The sequence below is a fragment of the Acyrthosiphon pisum genome, chromosome X (genome assembly GCF_005508785.2).
Source record: "Acyrthosiphon pisum isolate AL4f chromosome X, pea_aphid_22Mar2018_4r6ur, whole genome shotgun sequence".
Classification (NCBI taxonomy): domain Eukaryota; kingdom Metazoa; phylum Arthropoda; class Insecta; order Hemiptera; family Aphididae; genus Acyrthosiphon; species Acyrthosiphon pisum.
The window spans coordinates 17,022,975-17,033,597 of NC_042493.1; positions in this window are offsets into that span (position 1 = coordinate 17,022,975).

A 10,623-nucleotide genomic window follows, 5' to 3' on the forward strand; every position below is an offset into this window, starting at 1 on the left:
TCTGAATAATTAAATATACATTGTATTAAATTAATATTTAATGTATACTAGATAAAAAATAATGTAATTATAATTTAATGTTCCTATTTAATACCTATATTTATTTTTCTAATAGTGTATTATGAATATTATTAAAGTAATTTAATTTGATTTGTAATGAACTTTAATAACATTTTTAATAATTTAGTACCTAGGTATGTGATGTGTAAAGTTAGTAATTTGTGCTAAAGAGCAGATTTTTAGGTTCTTTAAAGCTTAAAATATGATGCTAATATGTTCTAAAAAACACTAAAATATTCTCTAAATATTCCTTAAACTTGTAAATATGCCGATAATATGATATAAAAAAAATGTAAAACAGTTCATACATAGGTATATAAATATAGGTAACAAAATATATATAAAAAATAAACAATAACATCAATAAATAACATTCATGCACGTTTTCTTTGGTAATAGATAAATAAATATAAAAAATGTAAAACAGTTCATACATTGGTATATAAATATAATATTTTTTATATTTAAATAAATGACCTATTATTTGTATTTTAAAAAATAAAAATGAATATTACAAAACTAAATCGTAAAACATTAAAAGTTAAAATATTGAAATTAAAATATAATTTAATATTTATATTAGAAATTTCATCAAATGCGATAATATATGGTACAAAGACTACAATCACTGACTGAGAGTAACAGAATATGTTTCCAATTTGATTACAAACAAGCACGTAATTTAATGATTTTATTTTTTACCTAGAAAAAATTGTTGCTAGAAAAATTCACAATACGAGAAATTAACATAATGTATGATTTTTTATAAATAATAATGGAATATATTTTAAAATATGAAAAATAGGTTAAATATTCTCTAATGCCAAAATATGCAAAATACATTTTTCCTACGAACTCTGATGTATACATCGCCCACATTTTTCATTCTCGTAAAGTTGCATAAAGCCAGTACAAATATGTAAAAACCTAAAGATCCGCTCTTAAGTAATGACGAATGAGTAATGTTATATTAATTTACATGTACTTTTTTTAAGTTATGGAACTCCAAAAGAAATGGAGATCGTTTCGAGATAGTTACCGCCGTAAATGCGTTACTAAATCTGGACAAGCATCTAAAAAGTCAACGCCGTATATTTATGCAAATATATTAGGATTTTTTACTCCGACCATGCAAAATCGAACTTAAGAAATCTCAGAAATATATAATATATATGTATATAAATATTAACACTAGGTAGATAATTTATTTATAGGTAGGTAGTAAATGTTGTAATCAGGTATAATCTGTCATTACTCATTATAATATAGTATATACCTATAGGTAAATCAAAAAAATATTAAATCACTTTGTAACTAAAAAACGAATGACCGTAGATACTTTCAATCGTCACCAAATTATTATATTAACAATATTTATATATATAATTTATAGTCACGTGCGCTACACGTATAAAATATTATTTTTATTTTTAAGTACTGAAAATAAAAAATTTAAAATTTAATTAAAATTTTTTTGGAAAAATTCAGAATAGCCAATTTGTAAATCTGATTATAAGAACAATCTTGATGGTAAAAAAATTTATCTGAGTAATGTAGTTTGTTTTTTAGAACTTTTAATATATGAAAATTTTTTTGAGTAAATTTATACTACCTTACTGTTTTTAAAATATTATTTCTGGGAATTCTTTTGACATAAGTATATTTCTTAAATATATAATTTAATAAATATATTTATTAATCATATAATTTTCACAATTTTTGTCATACGTTTAAGTAGCAGCATTTTTTTTCGTCATTTCTTCCTGTTACACCCTGTATATATAATATATATATTAGCAAGGCTGGGCATTAACGAGTTAAAAAGTTAAAGTTAAGGTAATAAGTTAATTTTAATTTTATCATATTTTACTACTTCAGTATATTTCGTTTTCATGTCAAAAAATATTCACCGTGAATTGTTTAAAGTAAAAAATGTATATAATTCGAATTTAACTTATATGGAAACATTGTATTAAATATATAAACACTATAGTCTATAATTTAGTTTTGGGTTGGAAAAAAATTAAGTATGTTAGTGTTGTATAAACAAATTAACTTTTTTTTAACTTAATAAAAAGTTAACAAAAAGTATGTATTAACTTTTAACTTAACTGAGTTAACCTATAGTTAAATTAACTTTTAACTTTTAATTTTTTGTTATTGGTACATATTAACTTAACTTAACTGAGTTAAAAAAAATCATTAACTTGCCCAGCCTTGTATATTAGGTATTACACTCTTGAAATTTTCACCAAATATTTATATTAGCATTTTCCATAAATGGTAATAATTTCGAAATATTTTGACTCTTTTTAAACTAGTTATAACTTTGAGAAATGACAGTTCTTTATTTGCCAAATATTTTTTATGAGCCTTCCGAATTTAAAATTTTGATGAAATTTATAGGTATAACAAGTAAAATAATTCTCATAGAATGGTTTTCTTATTAAATTTTGCTTATTTAAAAAACAAATAATTTGCAATTTTATACAAATATGGTTATATTAGCCAATAATGATGATCAGCACTTAAAAATATTCGAGATACATATTATACAAGAATTTTTTTTACAAGCATTCAAAGTTCAAATTTTGGTCAAATTTGTCAAAATCCCGTATACTTGCAATCCATTTACAATACTTGCAATTATAGTTAAAAATGTACAGCTAGGACTTGAATATTTAACACAATGCTCCTCATAAATATTTCACACTGAAACCAAAAATTCTAAAAAATATTAACTATTTAACTCATTCATTTATTTAGTGACCACTCGACATCTACTGTACAGCAGTGTATACTTACCCACCTTTTTAATGCTGTCATTATTGATTATTAATTAACATAATGGGCGTATATATATGATGAATAATGTATAATTATCTTATTCGTAGAACCGAAAGTAATGTAGAACCTAGTGACGATCTGATGAACAGGAAGGAGAGACCGAAGACGTGGGGTTAATTGTTGGTAAAAATATTACAATGGAAGAAGTTATGGACGACACCGGTGCAGACGAACAACCGCCACGAAAGAAATAAAACCATAATAAAGAACCCCGCATCAAATTTCGGAACCTCATTACTAAAAATATTACAAAACCGTCGAACTTACCAGAAGACCCGGAAAAGTGTTTTTTAATGTCATTACTCCCGCAAATTAAGTCCTTAACTGAAGACCAAAAATCAATGGTGTATGTTGAGTTTTTAAATACTATTCAACGAGTTAAACATTACTCATCTACTATGCCTCATTCCTATAATCCTTCTAATGCACCAATTAATCAACCAAACTCATACTATTCTCAACAGCATCTTTCTTCTCCTGGATATTACTATGCCAATGATTCACAGAATGTTCCTACAGCTATAATAAATTCTACCATTACTTCTCCACAAAGCTTACATGATGAATCTAGTAACTTTTCAGAACCTCCTTCTCCTGCAATTAATTCAACTAAAATACAAAATTCTTACAATTTTTCCAACATGTCTTCTCCAACTCCACAAAATATGTCTACACCTCCAATACATCATGCCCATCACTATATAAACAATTACTGTCAGCCTACGTCTCCGTACAACTTTTCCAATAAAAATACACTATGAATTTATTGCATAAAAACTTAAATTAATAAATAAAATAAATACTAGTTTCTACATTTTCAAATTTTATTTTTGAATACTTACCTCAGTGTCACGGTCAACCGCTCTTCAGATGATATTGGTACACGCAAACCAGTGTGCTGTTTTGACAATTTTGGTCTAACCAGCGATATCTTAATAAATTTAAATAAATGTAATCATTATTGTGTGTAGTATTATCATAAATTCATATTTTTTTGTGTGTATATATAATGTATATACTATAAAGGGATGACTGATTATTGCACATTATGTGAATTATGCAACTTTAATTATATAGGTATCTAGTGTTAAGTTTGTACTACACGGTAAATTTCAGTCAATATTTGAGATTCCTTCAGAACTTGGACAATATACACCATATTTTGGATTTTTATAATAGACTCAATATTTATTTTAGATTCGAATAGTATTATTTATTTTTTTTTTTTGTGTGTCTGGTAGAAAAATGAATCTAGTTAACGTTTAGGGGTATAGTTAAAAATTAAAAAATTTAATTATAACGCAAAACCAGTTTTTGAAAAAATTGGTTATATTTTTTGGCTAACTCTGAAAAAAAAATAAACGTAGGTTGGTACATGCAATTTTCACTGAATATCAACAGTTTTTATATGGCATACAATTTTCAAAATATTTAAAATTTTTTTTTACCTATGTTTAAGCATAAGAAAATGCTGATGTTGATTATTTTTTACTCAAATACATTTTTTATGAGCGTTTAAAGTTAGACTTTGGATATACGCCAGTAAATTAACAATTTCTCATAGAACGATTTTGTTATTTTGTTATAATTTAAAAATATTATTCGTTGGTAGTTGAAACTTTTAAAGTATATTATTATATTTTATACACACAATTACCACAATTACTACATAACTTTAATCTACTGTACTAATGCCTAATAGTAAAATAAAAGACTTTAAAAGAAATTATATAAAATATAGGTAAGTACCTACTTAGTAATATAGTGTGACAGATCATCATCGCTCAGAATCATTTTTCGTATACGATGATTTAATTTATGATTTAATATTTAATTTTTAAAATTAACATTATACATTCCCATGTCCATGTTCATAATATAATTACTATAATAGGTATTAGTACTATACTATTAATTAATAATTACTAATTGTAAAATGATTTACATTTCATACTAAAAAATATTGTACATTGGTCTATGAAATAATATGTAAACCATATATTTCTACTTACCAGCTCATCAAACGATGTTATCGACATACGGTAATATTTCATGAACTCTTCTGTAACAATATAGTAGGAGCCTTGTATTAAATTTTCAAGTATTTTTACTCAACAAATAAAGTTTTATTGACATTCATAGAAAAAAAAACTTATTAAATTGGAAACTGAAATTGTCCGTAAACAGCTCAAAACAAATCAAAATATTTTGAAAATTTTATCATGTATATAAAATGGAAATATAAACAACCAGTGAAAATTTCATGTATCTAAAGTTTTAAAGTTACACCAAAAACCAAAATCAATTTTCTCGAAAACAGATTTTTGCGTAAAAATTCCCGTTTCTCCTTAATTTTTCTTTTGTTTTTCACTGCGCTTTTGAAAACTATTGGAAAAATTACCAAAGCACCAACTAGATTCACTTTCCTATCAGAAAAGGTACTGTTGAAGAAAATCCAAGCACTTTTAGTATCCTAAACGGTGATGACAGACACAAAAAAAAAAAAAAATAAAAAAAAAAAAAAAAAACACACCATCTCAGAATCTAAAATCGAGCTTTGATCCGACCTGTATAAGCTTCTCATCTTTCAGATAAAAAAAAATTAACGAAATCCGACAATTCTACAGGACGTGAGAGTTTTTTTCCGTGAAGTCATTTTCGTTGATATAATACACTGTATCGACCCCGTCTAAATAAGTATCGAGCTGTAGATTAGTGGAAAAGTATTATAATTAAGGCAATAACTAAAATATATAAAACATAATATTCAAATAGGATAGAAATTTCAAAAATTGGAAATACTGGCACCGACACCCTTAAGATAAAAATAAATATAGATTTCAAATCTTTATAACATACTGTATTATATGAAATTAAACTTATTATTGGTGGATGGAAAACCCATAAGGCTCGAGTGTCCCAAAAACAGTGGATCGTTGTATTATAATTACAAAAACTTTTTTTCTTTGATTCTAATGGCCATTTGTAATTCAAATTATTGTTTTCGTATCATTGATGTTGGGTCATGTGGCAAAGAAAGCGATTGTAACGTTTTCATAACTTCAACTTTTGGTAAAAAATTATTTCAGGTATTCAGATATAAGGTCAATTTTCCATCACATCAATGTTTACCTGGCGATCAAAATGGAGTGCCGTTTGTTTTAGTAGCCGACGAAGCGTTTGCGCTGCACAAACACTTACTAAGACCGTTTCCAGGTAGAACATTAAACAATAACAGAAGAATTTTTAACTATCGCTTATCGAGGGCCCGTCAGTATATGGAATGCATATTTGGAATATTGTCAAAAAAATGGTGAGTATTTCAATCAAGTATTTTAGTTGACCCAAATGTTGCAGTCACAATAACGAAAGCCTGCTGCGTCTTATATGACTTCGTACGACGCCGAGACGTTGAAGACAATAACCATGAAGACAGTCAGAATAACTCTATGGAAAGTTTAGTAGAAAGAGTAGGTGTTAGAAATTCACAGACCAGTGCAAAAGATGTAAGAGAATACTTCGTGGCATATGTGAATGGCCCAAATCACTCACTTAGCTGGCAAAACAAAATTATTGGTAAATAATTTCGGGATCATAATAATATTATGGGTGATCTACTTTTTATTATATTATACTATATTTATGTATTTATAATTATATGAATTCCAATTTTACCTTTTTCCAATTTTAACTTGTCGTCCAGCTCATTATAATTGTCAACACAAATATTTGCTACATTTGTCCATCCCACGTGTATTGCCTGCATATCGTGATGACTTTTTCCTCTAAATACATAATTATAATTCATAACCACACTTTGTAATACATTATTCATAGATATTCTAAAATTCTAATATTCATTAAATTAGTTTCCACCTTCCTAAGTTTTTTTTTTTGCTATCAGATTTATTACTAAATAAACTTTAAATTAATTTCATGTAACTACAAAACAAAATATATAATAAGTGTATTGTGCATGTTTTTGCATATTGAGTGGTTTATGTGCTTTGTAGTTTTAATAGAATATTTTTCAATTTTACTATTTTTTAGAGAATATATTTGATGAATAACGATATGTTTCATGTTTATAATAGAATTTGAAAATTTGTCAACAAAAAAGAATAAAATACTTTATAATGTATATTTATTTTGAAAGTTTTCAATAGGTATTGAAGTATCGTGTATTTCAAATCCTTAGTTGACATACAATTTTCCGTTTTTATTAATTATTAGTAAATATTTAGTACAAATTATAAAGTATAAAAATATTTGTATTTATGAAAATTGTGAGTAAAAAAATAATGTATATTTTTAAAGCATATTTGTATCATTAGGTATATGTACATAAGTACATGCATATAATATGTGTATAATAATATATACTATAATATATTATATTATAGTACTTGTTAAGTGCATTGAATTTTGAGCCCTATTATAACCAATTAAAACTTGTAAGTAGATATTATTACTATTTATTGATATATGAATAATCAATGCAGTACTTACGTTTGTTCCAAATACATTCATTTTGTTGGATTTCAACAATAAATTGTTCAATATCAAACATTTTATAAATTTATAATAGAAACGAAATAAACTAATATTAAAATTGAATAACTAAAAAATAGGAACGTAGCCTATGAATGACGGCAGAATAGTGTCACTCAGACACCAAGGGATTATCCGTAGCTGAATTCGATAATTTACTTTTCACTGGTTTCAACATGTCTCTACTGGTCTCGGCTTGTGTCTTGACATGACTTGGCATGATAATTAAAATTATGTTTAAAAATTACTATCGATTATTATTGAATAGTTTTTAAAAATGTAAAAATCGTAAAAATGTCAAATTGGAGCAATGAATTTACGAGTTTTGTGTTCAGGTCTACAGGGGGTTAGCCTGGGCCCAGCCACATTTGTAGGTACCAAGTTCCTAGGCCTTCAAATAACAGAAGGTAGAATATAATAATTTTGAACCTAGAAAAATGTCTAGAAGTCTAGAAAAATGGTTCTGGGCACATCACTGGAATTAACCACGCTTCAATCATGATTTTTTTAACCCTTAACTAGTGACGTGCGGTATCTTATACTACTCAGATTTTAATTTTATCAATTTTGTTCTTATCAGTTGGAACAAAACATCGATTGTAGCATGACAAAATAACTAGGTATGTCAGCAATATTGCTGATTTAGAAACAAATCGCGCACCCACCCTCCGCCCAGCCTTGTACTGTGAAGTAAGCATTTCTTCGGTTCTCATCGGTCCGCCGCCGCCGCCGACTCCACCACCAATTCACCGCTCAGCCAACACCACCCCACGTCACCGTATTTGGCATCTAACGCAGGCACGGATCCAACAATTTTTTTACAACAGAAATACAAATTTAATAAAATATTATACTTTATTCTTAATTTAAAAATGTTGTTATAATAATAGGTATAGACTATAGGTAATCAATGTGACAAATAAATAAATAAATAAATAAATAAATAAATCAATGTGATTACTGTTACTTTTGCTCATCTTAGGCGTAATTAATAAATAAATAAATAAATATTATATGCCGACTGAGTGTCTTCGCTCAGAATCGTTTTTCTTATACAATGATATTATATCATTGAATTCAAATTTAACACCATCCATTATAGTGACCCACTTGTAATCTACTGTACAGCAGAGCGACACCCACTTGTCCACCTTTTTCTAATTGTACAGTTGTTTTTTCTATTTGAATGTTCTTTAAGGATTCATTCATTTGTACCTATCTTAAATTTAATATACTTTATCTGTCATGGAAATATGGAATTTCCTGATTAATTTAAATATTTAATTCCAAAGATAAAAATATTTATGCCATTTATTAATGTAGTAAATGTACCTATGATGAGTGAATTTATTTTTTTATTAGTATATAATATTTTTTAATCAATATTTAAGATACAATATTATAATGATATATTATTTGAATATTATAGTCAAGTGCAGTTAGACAGTTTTTTATTATATAGTTTGCAATTACCAAAGAAAAATGACAAGTGGTTAGGACACTTTTGTTGGATACATGAACTTTCAAAATGTCTGTATCCTGTCAGCCACTGTTTATGTCTTAAGTAAATATAATAAATTTCAGGAGGGCTAACATTTTATACATCAATGTGAGAAAAGGGCTTGGTTACCACATAACCAAAATAACTTTATATTTATTTATTTTTTTTTTTTGGGGGGGGGGGGGGGCTTTTTGTATATTTGGTGGCTAAGCTCCCCTCCTATTTCCGCCAATGCCTCAGTAAAAACTAAAAGGGCCTCTAAAATTGTTTTGAACCGGGGCCTCAAAATTGTAATTGCGGCACTGTGTATATATCTATATTCTACATAATCTAGGTAACTTGTCAGATGTTTTCTGTAATACTGTTTTATTTTTAGATAAAAACTGAAATTTATTCCAAACATGAACTTATATGAAACTTATTGAGTTGATTGTAAAAAATAAAAGAACGTGCTAGATACACGTAAACCGCATGGAAATTAAATTATTAAAAAAAAAATTACATAATATTTTGTGATAATTAGGTATACACAGGGCCGGATTAGTTAGGCGAAATACCGAGAAAATCTTGGTGGGCCGATACTGTGAGTGTAAGTGAAAATAAATTCATGTTTAAAATACGATTGGCCACTTATAAGCTTTTAATATTTATAGACGTAGTTTTGGGCCACTAAATATGTAAATGGGCCGCTTATAGAAGTAAAAATCTCGATGGACATAACAATCCGGTCCTGGTATACACCGTACATATTATTACGTTGATTAATTAATTAGCAAATAATAAATATTATACAAACTTAATAAAATTGTGTTCAACTAACTTTTTAAATGACTATATTAATTGAATTTTAAAGTTGTAACATAACTTAACATTAGAGTATTAGACATGACAAATTATAAAATAAAATAAATATTTTTCAAGCCGAATAATATGTTTGCTTACCCAGACAGCATTTTGTAACGATAATATTATAATAACGTTAAACTAATATTATTCGTGATTATAATGTTATAATAATATTGTTAAACAAAAAATTGCTGTCTGGGTTAAATACAATTATTACGTTTGATAACAGTCGGAGAAATGCTTACGTCACAGACATGCGTATCACGAGTTGCTGACATACCTGGTTATTTTGTCATGGATTGTAGCATATAACTTTAAGTTTAAACTATATCAATCGATAACAACTGGTAACATGTGTCAAAATCAGCTGAGTTAACTATCAGTGTATTTTAAAGTTGATAAGCGGTATGTGATACCGCACGTCACTATTTACGTAATTTTTTTTTGGTAACTACGTATTTTATAAAACATTTTAAAAATGGATTGCGAACCAGGTCCTTTTAAAAGGTTTTGTGGGACTGATAATTTGTCTCCGGATAATATTTTAAGTCTATTAGATGAGACTTTTAGTGATATCGAAAGTGACAATGATAATGTACATTGAAAGTGATCATTTTTCTGATTCCGAACAAAGTGATGACGGTGAAGAACCCCAAAATAATTCTGATTGTTCGGACTTGGATGCTGACATTGCAAGTTCAAGAAGTAAGTTTTTTACGGAAAAAATAAGTATAAATGGTGTAGTAACGAAATACTTACCAGAAATACTAGAACACTGCAATCAAATATTGTTTTACAACTACCAGGCTTACGTCCAG